At 49.9% G+C, this 16,858-nt stretch overlaps 1 long non-coding RNA gene across 1 annotated transcript; it reads left to right on the top strand.

Moving 5' to 3' along the window:
* Nucleotides 1-2,956: 2,956 nt before the first annotated feature.
* LOC112821639 (uncharacterized) lies at nucleotides 2,957-16,533 on the top strand. The gene is made up of 4 exons (XR_003207508.2): nucleotides 2,957-3,356; nucleotides 12,526-12,699; nucleotides 14,941-15,119; nucleotides 16,116-16,533. It is a non-coding gene; the product is annotated as an uncharacterized lncRNA (long non-coding RNA).
* The last annotated feature ends 325 nt before the right edge of the window (nucleotides 16,534-16,858 follow it).

The following is a 16,858-nucleotide window of genomic DNA, read 5'->3' as shown; positions in this document are numbered from 1 at the left end:
CACTTGGAGGGACATGAAACAGACGGGGTCCCCCGGGCTGCGTGCTTCTCCCAGGCTGGTGTCCACCACAGTCAAGAGCCTCATACAGCTGCTGGCATGACACAGGCTCCCATTGTGCTCCCAGGCACAGGGGGACAACGAGGGCCTGTTTCCGCCTGCTCCCCACAACACCGCCCCGGCCGCGGGGGCCTGGGAGCCCAGCCGCCTGTTTCAGAAGATGAGGGAAACTCCCCACAGGCCATGTTCTGAAGGAGGACTTCTTGGGGAACCCCAGGCTGAGGGAGGAGATGTAACTCCTGCCCTCAGGGACCCAGAGAGTGGGAAGGGAGATTTGGGATTTGCACTTGACCTGCCCGAGGCGGGCACAGACCCTTGCAGTTCTGGGAGGGGAGTTCTGATTGCTTTTCAGGTCAAGGCACGGCCACTGTGTGTGAGCCTGAGTTTTGAGGGTGTGGAGGCTGCAGCCTGCAGGCCACTTGAACCTGTGGATCAGTTCTGCTAATCCCAGGTAAACCTGGTTTCTCTTGCCCCTGCTTTGCATGCTAAGGAAGGCCTCTGTTATGGACCGAAGTTAGGGGCCCCCGCAAATTCACACACTGAAGCTCCCAACCACCCGGTGTGGCTGTACTTGGAAATGGGCCCTCTGAGGAAGGAATTGAGGTTCAGTGAGGTCATCAGGGTGGGGCCCTCACCCAATAGGACTGATGTCCTTGTAAGAAGAGGCAGAGACACGAGAGATGGATTTCTGTCGTTCTGTATCTGCCCAGAGGAAAGACCACGCGAGCACGCGGTGCGCAGGCCATGGTCAATGAGCCATGAAGGGAGCCCTCTCATTAGGAACCCAATCAGTGGGCACCTTGATCTTGGACTTCCAGCCTCCAGAACCGGCAGAAATAAATGGCTGTTGTCTGAGCCACCCAGTGTGTGGTGTTCTGTTCTGGCAGCCGGAGTGGATTAATAAGCTGCTCTGTTTCTCCCCAGCCTCGCTGGCCTATGGCAGCTTTGTCTCAGACCTGCGCCAGCGCCCGACACACATGCACAGGACGGGATTTCACCCCACGGCCCTTTCGGGTCAGTGGGTTTCCCCAGCAACCGGCCTCCCACGGCAGTCCTCTTAATCAACCTCTGAGCTTCTTTGAATGGGTTTCTTTACTCACTGCTCTGGGGACAGCAGATTCTACGAACTGACATTTTCTAGGGACTTTTCCTCCTCAAAGTGCTCTTTCCTTCCAAATCTGTGTTTTAAAGCATGCCCCAAATGGCATGGCAGCGTTTTACATGGTGATTCCGGTTACCATCTGCAGAGTGCTTGCTCTGTCCTCGTCGTGGGGGGGTGGGGGAGATGGGAACGACCCCACCCCAGGCTGTCTCCTCTGGGCAGCCATTCCTTCGCTCCTGCTCTGGCTCTTCCTCTCGGAGCCGCCTTCCCCACCCACGCTAATCCAATCCTTGGCCACCACCCCTGCTTGGGGCCAGCCCTCCTTTCCCGCATGTTACCTCCCACCGTAGACAGTCAGCAGCCTCACCTGTGTGATGCCAGTTGACCGAGGGCCTGCTCTGTGCTAGCTTCCTTCTCTCTTTCCATCCTCAATGGTAACCCCTTTGGGTAGTTTCTCTCATCATCCCCAGTTTACAGGCGAGGAAACTGTGGCTCACTGAGAAAAAGTTCCTCTCCTAGAACCAGCCAGCTGGGGAAGGAGCTGGGTTCACACCGGGGCTCCTGATAATAATCTGCGTCGCTCCTCACGCCCCGCCCCTGGCCGTGCCAAGCCCTCTGTGCCTCTCCCGACCCACCATCCCCGAGCCATTGGCCCCTTCACTCTGTCTGGCCCACCGTTCGCTCCCCTGGCTACCAGTCTTCTGGACTCTTTATTTTCGTTCCACTAGGACATCACCCCAGGAGTCCCCAGCACCTACAAACAGCCTGCACACGGTGGACTCTCAAATATATTGGGTGAAGAAATGAACTGTTGCAGGGCGCCTGGATGGCTCAGTCAGTTAACTGTCCAACTCTTGATTTTGGCTCAGGTCAGGATCTCAGGGTTGTGGTGCTCTGAGCTGAGCGTGGAGCCTGCTTAAGATTCTCTCTCTCCTTCTCCCTCTGCCCCTCCCTCTGAAGAAGAAGAAGAAGAAGAAGAAGAAGAAGAAGAAGAAGAAGAAGAAGAAGAAGAAGAAAAGAAAGTAAAAAAAAGAAATGAACTATTTTTTCCCAACTAGGAAGCAGTATGCTCATGCCTGGCTTCTGCCCCTACACCATAACACCCAGCATGGGGCTGGGCACACCGTGGGACCGCCTCATGACCCACTGGACACTCCTGAGGGTCCTCCTCTTGCCTCCAGCTGCTTGTTATAAAACCCCCAGCTGAGCCAGGTGAGCGCTCCTGACCCCCCACCCCCGCTGCCAAAACTGACTTTTGCCATGTTTGCTAATATTCCTTTCCTTTTCTCCTCGCAATCAACATTAGCTTGGCTAGCTCCCTTCCCTCAGCCTGATAAGGATGGGGTAACAGCATCTGGACAAACTTGGGGTGTGCTTTTCTTGCCTTGTCAGAACAGCAGCTCCTATCTGGCTGGCAATGGGCTGGGAGCCAGACCCCAACAATGGAGGCCTTGTGAGCTGGCCCCTGGGGTATGCTGGGAGCCTGCAGGTTAGCACACACACAACCCTTCCTGGTGCCACCTTCTTATCTCCTGCCACCGAGCCCTTGCCAATGCCGAGGCTGCAACCCCACCCCTGTAATTGCATGTCCTGATAGAGCATTCCTGGGCTCCGGCCACCGTTAAACATTGACTTAAGATGCGGGGGGCAGTCACCGCAGACTATGGGGGCTCCTAACTGGGGGGGGTCCTGCCTGGATGTCCCGCACTTCTCCTCCCAGGGGCCCTGGGCTGACTGAGAAAGCTACAGCACAAGGCAGGTGTCCTTGGCTTCCCATACCTCTGAGTGAGTGTGTTGTGGGAGCCCCCCCCGGGCCCTTTTGGAAAGGAAGGTCTTAGCCCCCCTTTCTTTCTCAGGCTCCCTCCCTGCTTAGGCCCAACCTCTCTTCCCATCTTTCTCTTTCTCCCTGGGTCTTGTCCCACAGGGGGGAGCTCGGATGGAGGCTCTGCTGTCCCGGTCCCATCCAGGATTTGCCCCCTCTGGGAAAGCTAAGCTAAGGGGAAGCAGCAGGCTCTGAACCCCCTCCCGCCCGTCCCGAGAACACCCTCCTGGCTTCACCAGGCCCCCAGGGCTGTGTGCCCCAAACAGCAGCGAGGACGTGCTGGGGTATGTAACTGGCAGACCCCCGCTGGCCGAGGACCCCCAGTTTAGAGGAGGACATAGTTACCCAGCATGTCTTCCAGTGGCCAGTGTCGTGGTAAGTGACAGGGGAGTGCTGATGTGGGACTCGCCCAGTGGAAATAAGCGTTGGATACTTTGCACTGAGGCCCACGTACACCTCTGGTCATGGTGTGATTTGCTGCCTCACTGGCCTGGTGCAGGAGGACGCCTCTGGTGGCCCTGTGAACCGCCGCAGGGGAGGGAGGGTGAACGTGTGGAGCCCGGGGCGGGGGGGGGGGGGGGGGGGGGGGAAGGGGGGGGAAAGGGGGGGGGGGGGGGGGGGGGCACCGTCGGAACAGTACAGAAAGAGGTGATGGGGGGTGGGCGACAAGCCAGCAGTGGGGACAATGGAGAAAAGGAACTGGTTCCAGGCTGACTGGATGGTAGACTCTGAAGGTGAGGGTACGGAGGCTGGGTGGAGAGGGAGGAGGTTTCTGGCCTGAGCTGCTGGGTAGATGGAGGAGCCATTTCTATATGGAAAGAGTGGAGACAGCACATATTTGGGGCCAGGAGGGGACCCGAGAGTTTAGCTGAAGCACGTTATGTTTGCGATGCCTGGGAAATAACCCAGCATCAGTGTGCCTTACTGACGTGGCACAGAAGCACATCCCCCATGGCAAATGTCTCTGGTTGGACTGTCCCTTGCATGGCTCCCCTCCCCCAGTGCACAGCAGGGCAGGACCTCGGGCGGGACAGTCAGGGCCCCCCACCTCCCGGACGCAGAGATTGGTCTTGGAGTGGGCACACAGCCACTCGGGGGTGCCGAAGAAGGGAGGGTTGCAGTCTTCTCTGAGTTTGTGAGCTGTAAGGAAATGGAGGGCTGGAGCTGTCGGTGGGTGGTAGAGAGGCCACCACATGGATTGAGGCAGCCAGAGAATGGAACCAGCACGGGAAAATGGAGTCAGGATTCGGAGAGGCTGAGCTCTGGTCACACCCTTTGAACTTCTGGATCCATCCATGTCTAAAGTTAGATCTGCTGGGGGTGCCTGAGTGGCTCAGTCGTTAAGCATCTGCCTTCGGCTCGGGTCATGATCCCAGGGTCCTGGGATGGAGCCCCGCATTAGACTCCCTGCTCCGCGGGAAGCCTGCTTCTCCCTCTCCCACTCCCCCTGCTTGTGTTCCTTCTCTCACTGTGCCTCTCTCTGTCAAATAAATAAATAAAATCCTAAAAAAAAACAAATAAATAAAAAAAAAAGTTAGATCTGCTTTTCGATCCACTATGTAAACTAATAAAATCTTTTGATTTTCCTGGAAGCTAGTTCTAATACTTCTGCCTGCCACTGAAAGACAAGGCATAAGACTCCCACAGCATCCCAGAGGAGATGTCAGTCAGGTGGGCCTCCCGGAGCAGAGACAGATGCAAACGTGGGGGAAGCCAGGTGCTGGGGAAGGACAGCCAGAGGGGCAATGGCTGGAGAGGGACACGGAATCAAAGGACACATGTGGCAGGAACTCCCAAATGATTCCAATATTCACTTTTGCTTTCTTTCTCGAGTTTTTAGCTGAGCACATGGCCGTTCCCAGTAAGTGTGACCGTGAGGCTAGGTCTGGATGAAGAGATGTGCGCACAAGTCCTGTGGGAGCTCTCCATTTCCCACTGGGTGCCATTGGCGCTCCAGCCACTGGAGCTCCAGCCCACAGCCTGGCAGAGGACACTGGTGATACTGCCCAGTACCCGGTTCAAAACCAAGGCACCCCTTCCCCTCATCCCCCATCGCCAAGAGTGTTGTCTGCTCTCACACAGTTCAGTTGAGTCTTTCTCTAGAAACCACTTTGCCCAAAGTTATGCCTCCTCCCTGGGGGGATCAAATGGGGGTCTGCATCCAGTGATGGGTGGGATTGCAAGCCCAGCTCCTGGCCTCCACGGAGACAACCTGGAAGGCCACCCCAGCTTCCAGTGCTCCCGTGAGGCTGGCTGGGTCCTCTGTTGGGGCTGCCTCACCTTTGCCAAGTCTTGCTTCCATCCTCCCTTTCACGAGGGTTTATCCCAAGAGTACCCCCCATAAAACACCTGTCTGCAAATCTCCGCCTCAGAGTGGGCTTCCTGAGCAATCCACCTCAGGACAGAAGCTGTCTTATGCTGTGATGGGAGCAGCCTGTGGACGACAGTGAAGTAAACAGTACAAGAAGCCCGAGTCCTCCAAATGCACTAACTGCGGTATTAGCCCTGAACCATCAACTTCCACGGTAGAAAAACAGACTTGCAATGGGGTTTGAGGTCTCTTTGTTATGGCAGTCTAAACACGTTCTGATTGACATAGAATTTGTTTTCAGGAAGCAGGATGTTGACGTGGCAAAATTGTAAGCGCGAGGCATTGGGCTCTTGTCAGACAGTGGGTCAATACCTCAGGTTGCAAAGCTGAGGACCGTGTTATGCCGAACAATTGCTAACACTATGTCTTGTGGTATTTTGGAAGACGGTTCCCATGCCTCTGGAGCCTCTCGTTCTAGAGCAAGGGGTTGGAAAAGGTACAAATGTCGGTGGGGATAGTCTTCTTCACACATTTGGCAAGGTCCTTAGGAGACATACGCTCAGAATAGAGACAGCAGTTCACAAGCAGAGATGAAAACGAATGGAGCTCTGTTAATGGAGACCCTTCCTGCCTGTGGCCGGTAATCTAAGCTGGCGGAGAATCCAGTATTTGAAGCTTCCACGTGCTGAGAAAGCCAAGTGCTTTTGTACCCCAAACTGAAGCAATGACATGAGGGGGCCCTCAAGAGGCAGCTTCCCCGGGAGGTAAGACTGTGGTCTGAGCCTTTCCTGACTAACTCAGTGAAGAAGTCCCCACCAGATAAGAAAGAGTCAGTCCAGAGGTCCAGATCACATGAAAGGTGCTGCTTTTCCCCTCGGGCTTACTATGTTAAGGAACCTTACCAACTATCATTAAGTTAAGAGAGGGTAGGATGGACTTGGTGTACAGGCAGGTAAGTAAATAGGCATCAATGTGTCTTCAGGCTTAAGAACTGGGTCTAGATCAGCTTTTTGGGTGGGGTTACTGGTGCATGGAACAGATGGGAAGTAAACTAACTTTCTTTTTTTTTTTTTTTAGGATTTTATTTATTTATTTGAGAGAGAGAGAATGAGAGATAGAGAGCACGAGAGGGAAGAGGGTCAGAGGGAGAAGCAGACTCCCTGCTGAACAGGGAGCCCGATGTGGGACTCGAGCCCAGGACTCCAGGATCATGACCTGAGCCGAAGGCAGTCACTTGACCAACTGAGCCACCCAGGCACCCAGTAAACTAACTTTCTTAAAATAGTTTTATTGAGATCCAGTTCACATTTAACAGAGTTCACCCTTTTAAAGTGTACAATTCAGTGGTTTTTAGTATAGTCACAGAGTTGTGCAACCATCACCACTAGCCAGTTCTAGAACATTCCCATCACTCCCAAAAGAAACCATGTACCCATTGGCAGTCAATCCCCATTCCTCTCTCCCCCAGGCTGGCAACCACTAATCCATTTTCTGTGTCCATGGATTTGCCTATTTCTGGACATTTCATGTAAACAGAAATCATACAAGATGTGGCTTTTTGTGTCTGGCTTCTTTCATTTAGCATAATGTTTTCTAGTTTCATCCATAGGGTAGCATGTATCAGTATTTCATTCCTTTTTATTCCACTGTATAGATATATTTTGTTTATCCATTCATCAGCTGATAGACTTTTAGGTTGTTTCCACTTTTTGGCTGTTATGAATAATCGTGCTATAAACATCCGTGTACAAAATTTTATGTAGAGGTGTATTTTCAGTTCTCCTTCGTACACAGCTAGTAGTGGGATTGCAGGGTCATAAGGTAATCCTGTGTTTAACTTTTTGAGAAACTGCCAGACTGTTTTTCAACCGCAGTATCTCACTGTGGTTTTTATTTGAATGTCCTCGTCAGCTAATTATGTTGGGCTCTTTTTCATGTGTTTATTGACCATTTGTGGATCTTCTTTAAAGAAACATCTATTCAAATCTTTTTTCCACTTTTAAATCGGATTATTTGTTCTTATTGTCGAGTTATAAGTGTTCTATATATATTCTAAATTCAAGTCCCTTATCAAATACAGAGTTTGCCAATATTTTCTCCCATTCTGTGGGATGTCTTTTCATTTGCTTGATAGTGTTCTTTGAAACACAAAGGTTTTAATTTTGATGAAAACCAATGACTTTCTTTCTCTTTCTTCCTTCCTGCATTCCTGCATTCCTTCCTTCCCTCCTTCCTCTCAGATTTTTATTTATTTGACAGAGAGAGCCAGAGAGCACAAGCTGGGGGAATGGCAGAGGGAGAGGGAGAAGCAGGCTCCCCACTGAGCAGGGAGCCTGACTCCGGGCCTGATCCCAGACCCCGGGTACCATAACCTGAGCTGAAGGCAGACACTTAACCGACTAAGCCACCCAGTCTTTTCTTTCTTTCTTTCTTTCTTTCTTTTTTTCTTTCTTTCTTTCTTTCTTTCTTTCTTTCTTTCTTTCTTTCTTTCTTTCTTTCTTTCTTTCTTTCTTTCTTTCTTCTTTCTTTTTTCTTTCTTTCTTTCTTTCTTTTTTCTTTTTCTTTCTTTCTTCTTTCTTTCTTTCTCTTTCTTTCTTTCTTTCTTCTTTCTTTCTTTCTTTTTCTTTCTTTCTTTCTCTCTTTCTTTCTTCTTTCTTTCTTTTTCTTTCTTTCTTTCTTCTTTTTTTCTCTTTCTTTCTTTCTTTCTTTCTTTCTTTCTTTCTTTCTTTCTTTTCTTTCTTTCTCTCACTCTTTCCTTCCTTCCTCCCTCCTTCCCTACCTTCCTCCTCCCTCCCTCCCTCCTTTCCTTCCTTCTTTCCTCTCTTCTTGTGCTCTTGGTGTCGTATCTGAAACAAACAAAGAAAAAGTAAAAAATAATGTTTAATCCAAGATCACTAAGTTTAACAATTGCATTTCTTACATTTAGGTCCATGACCCATTTTGAATTAATTTTTGTACCTGGTGTGAGGTAGAGATCTAACTACATTCTTTCAAATGAGGTTATCCAGCTGTTCCTGCATCACTTGTTAAAAAGACTATTCTTCCCCCTTGTGTGTTTGTTTCTAGACTCTCAATTCTATTCCTTATGCCAGTACCACACTGTCTTGATTACTATAGTTTTGCAGTTAAGTTTTGAAATAGTAAGGTTGGTGTAAATCTTTCAACTTTGCTCTTTTTCAAGATTGTCTTGGCTACTCTGGACCCTTTGCAATTCTATATGAATTTTAAGATCAGTTTTCAACTTCTGCAAAAAGACAGGTAGGATTTTAATGGGGATTACATTGAATCTGCAGATCATTTGTAAATTTTTTTTTATTAAAGATTTTTATTTTTATTTTTGGACAGAGAGGGAGAGACAGCGAGAGAGGGAACACAAGCAGGAAAGTGGGAGAGGGAGAAGCAGGCTTCCTGCCGAGCAGGAAGCCCGATGGGGGCTTGATCCCAGGACCCTGGGATCATCACCTGAGCTGAAGGCACATGCTTAACTGAGCCACCCAGGCGCCCCTGTAGATCATTTGAAGGAGAATTGACATCTTAACAATATTAAGTCTTTCAGTCCAAGGACACAAGATGACTTTACATTTATTTAGGTCTTCTTTAATTTCTTTTTTTTTTTAAATATTTTATTTATTTATTTTTTTACAGAAAGAAAGAGTGTGCCAGTGGGAGGAGGGGAGAGGGAAAGGGAGGGAGAGAATTTTTTTTTTAAGATTTTATTTATTTGGGCGCCTGGGTGGCTCAGTTGGTTAAGCGACTGCCTTCGGCTCAGGTCATGATCCTGGAGTCCCGGGATCGAGTCCCGCATCGGGCTCCCTGCTTGGCGGGGAGTCTGTTTCTCCCTCTGACCCTCTTCCCTCTCGTGCTCTCTATCTCTCATTCTCTCTATCTCAAATAAATAAATAAATAAAAAAATCTTTAAAAAAAAAAGATTTTATTTATTTAATTTTGAGAGAGAGAGAGAGAGCATGTGCAAGAACGGGGGGGGGGTAGGTCAGAGGGAGAGGTAGACTCCCTGCTGAGCAGGGAGCCCAATGCAGGACTGGATCCCAGAATGCTGGGATCATGACCCAAGCCAAAGTCAGACACTTAAATAACTGAGCCACCGAGGTGCCTGGGAGAGAGAGAATCTTTTTTTTTTTTAAAGATTTTATTTATTTATTTGAGAGAGAAAGAATGAGAGATAGAGAGCACGAGAGGGAAGAGGGTCAGAGGGAGAAGCAGACGGGAGCCCGATACGGGACTCGATCCCAGGACTCCAGGATCATGACCTGAGCCGAAGGCAGTCACTTAACCAACTGAGCCACCCAGGCGCCCGGGAGAGAGAGAATCTTAAGCAGGCTCCACACTCAGCACAGAACCTGATCATGACCTGAGCCAAAATCAAGAGTCGGACCCCTAACTGACTGAGCCACGCAGGCGCTCCTGGTCTTCTTTAATTTCTTTTAATGATATTTTGTAGTTTTCAGTGTACAAGCCCGGAACCTCTTTTGTTAAATGTACTCCTATTTTATACTATTATATATGATTGTAAACAAAATTATTTTCTATATTTAATTTTTGTACTGTTATAGTAAGTTATTGAGAGGACTTAATTGGCCAAAGTCTACAAGCCTGGCCTGTGCAACTTTGGGATTTTTCAACTCCTAAAGAAAACCATGAGCTCCCAAACCTGCACCAGCCAGGAACCGGCTGTGGAAGCTGTGTCCTCACTTCCCCCAGAAGGGCGCATTCTCCAATGCCCTCTTCATTTGTGGCCCCTAGAGGACTAGGAAGGAACTCCCAGAAGGCAAAGCCAGGGGCCACAGGGAATAATAGATAGAGGAGATGTTTTCAGGTAATCCGTACCAAGGAACCTACTCCTCAGGGAGGCTGGGAATCTTTGGAGATCTTGCCCCAGGGAATCTACTAATCGCTGTGTTCCTGCTTCGAGTTTTCTAATTTTTCCTTTCCAAAAGGCAGTTTTAATTATGGTTCTTGTGGTCTTACCTCCTCTTGTATATGCTTATTGCTGGTGGAAGGGGTAAATAGACAACTTGCTTTTTAGTTTATATGTCACTGGATAATATCTGAACTCCATACCAAGATCTGACAGTCCCCAAGAGGGCCTGGGCTTTGAGCTGGTTGCAGTAATGGATGGGACTGGAGCGCCTAGGTGGCTCAGTCAGGCATCTGCCTCAGGCTCAGGTCATAGGCTCGGGGTCCTGGGATAGAGCTCCACATCAGGGTCCCCACTCGGCGGGGAGTCTGCTTCTCCTTCTTCCTCTACCCCTCCCTACCACTCGTGCTTTCTCTGTCTCTCTCTCAAATAAATAAATAAAATCTAAATAAATAAATAACTAAATAAATAAATAATGGATGGAACCCTGTGGGTCTGGGGTGTGGGCAGGAGATTAACATGTTCCGTGGGGTGGGGGAAGAGTGTGTTTACGTGGATGGCCAGAGGGGCAGGCCATGGCAGGGAACGATAGTTTTTCTTTGGTAGCCACTCTCCTCTTCTTCAATAGTGGAATATTTAAGTGGCCACTTTTGCTGCCCAGCAAAAGACTGTATTTCCTAACTTCCTTTGCAACTTGGTGTGCATTTTGATCAAGTCCGAGGACAATGCGGTGGGAATGGACATGATGCATGCCACTTTCAGGCCACGCCCTTCGGTGGAAACAGGACTGTTTTCTCCTCCCCCTTTTCCTTTTCCTTCTGGCTGGGAGGCTGAAGTGCTGGCAAGGGCTGGAGCCTCCATCTTGTAGGGGAACTCAGAGCAACAGACTGAAGAAGCTACCATATCACCCCTACCCTGCCTTCCTAGCCTTCTCATGCAGGAGTGAAACTTCTACTTATTTGATACACTGTCTTTGGGGACTTCTCTGTTATAGCAGCCTAACTGTTAACCTAACTAATACAGGAAGTGTGTCTGTTTTTAAGATGGGAGAGACTACAACATGTTTCTATGCTTCTGGAAATGCCCAATTAGAGGCAGAGGGACTGTTGAGCAGAGAGTGGAGGGATAACCAAGGAGCAGAATCCTTGAGGAGATGAGAAAGGGCGGGATCCAGGGAGCAGGGGATAGAATTCTTCTTGGGCTGAAGAAACTGGGATGCTTGTTCCATTGTGACAGGAAGAATAAGAAAAAAATTGTTGTAGACACAGAGAGATTTGTGGATTAAGCGGTGGGAGGATGAGAGAGGTTCAATATATTTGCAAGCAAGTAATGTCATGATAACACATGGAATCTGTATTTTATTGGACTCTTCCACACAGCACTGGTTCCCTGACACTCACCATTGATCCTTGCATGGCTTATTTTTATTTAATCAGCTATTTGTAATGATGTAACAGACACCTGCAAAATCACCACCCAAACAAAAGCCTTGACAATGACCCACATCTTACATATGGTTCCTCTTCCCTATTCCACCCCCGGCCGCCCCCACCCACAGTGACTGTCATCCTGAATTCTATGTACCACAGTCCCTTGCTTTCCTTTTATATAGTTTTATTATGCCTATGTACATTTCCAAATATTATATGCCTACATTTTATATTAACTGTTTGTAACCTCAATAAAAGAGTATCATTCTCCATGTAATCCTTGGGGGTTTACATTTTTCAGTTAATTGTATATTGCCAAGATGTATCCATTTGTTTTCTGTTGCCGTGGCTCTTAACCTGCTGTATGGTATTCCGTTGTGTGAATACACCACAGTTTATCCACAAGCCAGAGAATCTGGGAAAGGAAAGTGAAGGCAGGAGGGGGCTGATGGATAGAGAGAAAGTGAAGGAATCAGCAAACTGGAGAGTTTTCTGAAGCCAGAGAACTATTTAGGGGCTCTTGGGCCAGGGAGCTGAGAGGCTCAGAGGTGATGGATGGAGAGAGCAGCTGGAATTTCTGATTTCAGAAGTGAGGCTTCAGGTGACCATAAGGTCTTCAGGGATAAATGTGGCGATGGAAAGCTAAGGCTGGAATTATCGGAGATGACAGTGACCGAAGCGAGAGGTCAGGGTGTGGATATGTTTGTTTAGGATAGTGGCAGGTGGGGGAGTAGAGGAAAAGATGAAGAGGTTGGAGCTGGGGGTCTTCCATGGGGGAGGGAGCACAGCCAGGAGGCTGGGAGACGACCAGGATCAGGAGGGAGGAGGGTAGAGCTGGAAGCAGGAGTGTCAATGGTGCGGGGTTTTGCGAGGGCTGGAAACGACAATGAGGAGTAATTAAGACAAACGCCACCTTTTGGTCTTCAGGTGCAGAGAATATGAGAATAAACAGCCTCCCTTGAGAGGGCTGCAGGGAGATGGTGGCTCAGGACCAGAAGAGGAGGAAACATTCCAAGAAGAACTTGAAAACAGGGGAGTGTGCTGACTGGCACAAGAGCTCCTGAGTGCATTGTGCAAGAGAAGAGGGGAGGGGTACAGCAGGTGAGGCAAGCAGGCGGGCCGGGACTCAAGTGAGGCGGGCAAGCTGTGGCGGGAAGGGAGACCCTAGCTCTCATGGAAGGCCAGCCTTGGCTATCCCTCACAAGCTAGGAGCAGGGTCATCACTCGGCATCATGCCCCCCACGCCACTGTGTCACCAGCCCTGTTTGTCCCTCATTCCTGATGGATCTCATGGGGATGGCAGTGGGGGACCAAAAGTCAATACTCTTTCCTTGGGTCCAATGCTGGGGTCAGGGGAAACCAGTGTGGAGAATGGCCTGGGTTAGAGGTGGGACCAGAAGTCTTGCCTCCACCTTCAGAGGGATCCAGAGATGCAGTCTGGAGACCTCATGTCATCTTCCTGCCAGTTCAGTTAGGGCCTGCTGGTTCCCGTAGCCCAAGGCTGGTCCAACTTGCCCTATGAGAAGTTTTCTTTTCATAACCAGTATGAGGGTAGAGACTCCATCTTGGCTTTCAGGGAGGCCTCTCTGAGGGAGGAGGTTTGGAGGGAAAGAAGAAGGGGTAAAGCCAGCTGCTTGGTAGCCAAGGATGGCTGTAAGAAAGACATGGGCCTGCCGGCCATTGTTCTTAAACACAATCCGTACAGAAGAAAGGAAAAAAGCCCAGCCCAGCCCCAGCCTGTGTCTCTGTGGTCTGAAGCAATGTTTCCTTCTGGATTTCCCAGTTGGGCTCACCTCAATTATCCTTCAAGTATAAAAGCTTGGCATGAGGGTGAGGAATCATCTGACATAAAGTCCTCCTATTATTTTCTGTGCCTCACCTCCTGCAATGACCTCAAGTATGACCAGCCACTGCCTCTTCCCCATCCCAGAAACCCAGAAACTTCCAAGCTGATGCTCTCTTTTCCCTCCCTCAGAACCACAGGCTATAGAAGATCCTAGTAGGAGCCCAGTAATGGAACACTCCCAGGTGGCAGGAGAAGAGGCAGTTACGGGCAGTTTTTCCTTTTCCTCCATTGCTTAGTTCTCAGGAAATCTGTGCCCCCAGTTCTCTGTCTCAGGGGGAGATGGGCTATCTGCTGTGCTCACCCACCCTAATGCAGGGGCGCAGCTCCTATCATGGAGGCAGGGAGGGGCAATGACTATATTTATCTGTGGCTCTAGCTCTCAGGAACCCCCCAGTCTGATGAGGGAGCCATGACCTCCCCATTAGAGAACGCCCTGGGCCAACGCAGTCTGGTCTAACCCACAGGCAAAACACTTTGGAACTTGGCCCTCGAGAACGGAGTCAGGATGTAGGGAGAAATAAAACATAACTCTGTAGGTAGGCAGAGCAGATCTGGCCCTGTGATGTGCCTTGTCACATTCTCAGCGAAGTGTGGGCTGGTCACAGGCAGCGTTTTTCTGGGTTTGGATTGGAGGTATCTGAGTCAGGGAACAAATTCAGTGCTGGACACAAGCGATATGGTTTTCAGCCTACAGCAGTGGGTACCGAGAAAAGGTCCGAAGACACATTACCTAAAATACACACTTGGCTGACGTTAACAGAGACTCAACATAAGAGCGGCTCAAACAAGACAGATGTTCATTTCCTCTTGTGTAGCAGTCCCGGCACAAACAGTTCAGGGCCAAAACGGCACTAAGGACTCAGGCTTCGCCTAACTTGCTACGGTGCCCTCTATGGGTCCTGTTCTCGCCGGAGGATCCTAGGTGGTTCACCAGCACACAAGGGCTTCCAAATTGTGGGAAGTAGGGGGGACAAGGGTCAAGAGAGACTGCTCCCCTCTTTTCAAGGACAGCCTCTGGAAGCGCGCCCCTTGTTTTGCTCACACCCTACTGGTCAGAACTCTTAGGTACCGGGCTAGCCTTCGCCGCAAGGGAGCCTGGGAAATGTAGTTTTTATTCCAGGCAGCCATGTATCCGGTAAGCACTTTTTGTTCTATTGGAGAAAAGGAAAAACTGTGACCGGGAGCCACCTGGTAGTTCTGCCACATGAAACCCCAAGTGCATGGTAAAGAGCTTCTTAGGTCTATCTGCCCTGTACCTCATTCCCCCTGGCCACAGGGTTGGGCAAGTGACTCAGTCTGAGAAAATCGTAGTTAACACATTCCCCTGGCCACAGCCCTTGGTCCAGGACTGGGCACATGACTCAAGCAGAGCCAATCAGAGTTCTTCCTCAGGACTTTTGCCTAACCAAATCTGGTAGCATGGTGCAATTTCCTTTTTGGTCCTGAAACCATGAGAAAGCAATCCTGAGCTGCCCACGGTGATTTTTCCTTACCAGAGGAAGGCAAAACCTGTCTGCTCAAGAAATGGTGCCGCCAGCCTCTGAGAGACACAGGGAGGAGAGAATCACCCAGCAGGGGGAGAGGGCCTCATTCTAGACCTCCCTGGGGCCTGCTTTTTATCCTTGCCCTGATTGAGCCGGCTCCTCAATACCACCTTTCGCCAAGCTGATTCAAGGTGGGTTCTGGCCATCGGCAACCCAACGTCCTGACTTATCACAGCTTTGAAAGTGATGTTTTTTTCTCCCTGGGGGAATCAGTGGGGTGGGGGTGGGAGGTAGACACCACTAAGATTGACAACCTGAAAGCAAAGAATGTGGGCTCCAGCCAAGCCCTATCTTTCTCCTGCACATTTGGCCCGAAGCATCTTAAAGTTCCCACACAGCATCTCACAGTAACTGGCTGCTGGGTTTCTTTGCATTTTCCAGTTGGTCCTGTTTCCTGCAAGGAGCCAGCACAGCTGTGAGGAGGGGGCCTGAGGAGGGGCAACCCTTACAAAGGGCCCTTTCTCAGCGGGTCCAGGCTGTTATCAGCCAAACCTAAACTCTGAATCACCTGCTTCCGTGGGCAGCCCCGTAGGTGGGGTGCTTGATTCCCCCTCTGGGCCTTCCTGCGTCAGGACCTGTGAGTGGGGGCGGACTCTCAATAAAGGTTCATTGTTTTCTGTCCCCTCACACTATCATGGTTCTGTCCAAGACCTTCCTGAGCCCCCCTCTTCCTCTTCTCTTCACTCATCCCCCGGCCCTGGCCCTGGTCCCTCTGGGCACTCTCCCATCCCCACCCCGCCTTGTAGACCAGCATAAACTCCTCAGGCAAGATGGGGTGGAGGCTGAGGAGACAGGAATGTGCAGGAGCCTTCTCCCTCCAACTCGGTCCGAATGAGGACCGAATCTGAGAATGTCCTGTATTTCTGAACCTGTGACAGACCCCCTCGCCGCCCCCCGACACATACATAATTCCCTGGGTCTCTTGAGTCCCCTACCCCCCACAGACAGCAACCAAGCTGTCCTGGGCCTGCGGTGTCACCTGGTGGCCAGCCTTGGAACTGTCTGGCTCCCAACCTCTCCTCCACTTCCTTTATTGGGGGGGGGTTGTAGCAATAGGGACACATATGTGACCTAATCTCCATTTTCTCTCTGTTTTTGTTCTTTCTTTGTTTTTGTTTTTACCACAGTTCAGTTCAGCTCATTCTTCCTCAGGCCATCTTGAAAACCCAAATCATCCACCCTTGAATCTGCTTTTTTCATCTCCTTTCTAACAGCTCTACCCGTTACCTCAGGAGTCCTTTCCCCACCGTTTACTGTCTGCCCAAACAATCCCGGCTGACTGTCAGGATGGAGCCAGGCTTGCCCCTGTGTCAAGAAAAAGGCAGACTGCATGTCAGAAAGATTAATTAGAATGATGAAGAACAAAGGCTTTCAGCCTCTAAAGCCCCTGAAGAACAGCTCGAAGTTCCCTCAGAACGTCCCACCCTTCTCCTTCTACTCCTGTTAAGAAACCTGCTTTCCCTCAAGCACCAGCTTTCAAGAGAAAATAAACAGACTTTTCTAGATCAGCATTATTGTTTTTCCATTTCTACCTACAGGTCTTGCAACAGTAGGGTTCTCTTTTTTTCTGCCTGTGGCAGCCCAGCTTTGTGACAGGCATTTACCACCTGACCTGGAAAACAGCCCCGTTCATGCCTCTGAGTCCTCAATTTTCTACTGGCTCATTGTGTGGAACGCCGTTCCATTTCACAGAAACAAAGTTTTGAAATATAACTCATCCGTAAGCTGGGACTGCCCGATTGTAGACATTTAAGATCATGAGATACTTTCCGGGGCAAGATGGGGGCTGCTTACTGTTGTTTTAGACAGGCTGATGCAGGAGGATGATCTGATTTCCCAAGAAATGGAAATCTTGACACACACACCCCCC

Source organism: Callorhinus ursinus, unplaced genomic scaffold (assembly GCF_003265705.2).
Source record: "Callorhinus ursinus isolate GAN/ISIS: 27379988/994484 unplaced genomic scaffold, GSC_fseal_2.0 scaffold10, whole genome shotgun sequence".
Lineage (NCBI taxonomy): Eukaryota > Metazoa > Chordata > Mammalia > Carnivora > Otariidae > Callorhinus > Callorhinus ursinus.
The sequence above is the reverse complement of the archived record's forward strand: the minus strand, read 5'-3'. Positions and strand labels throughout refer to the sequence as shown.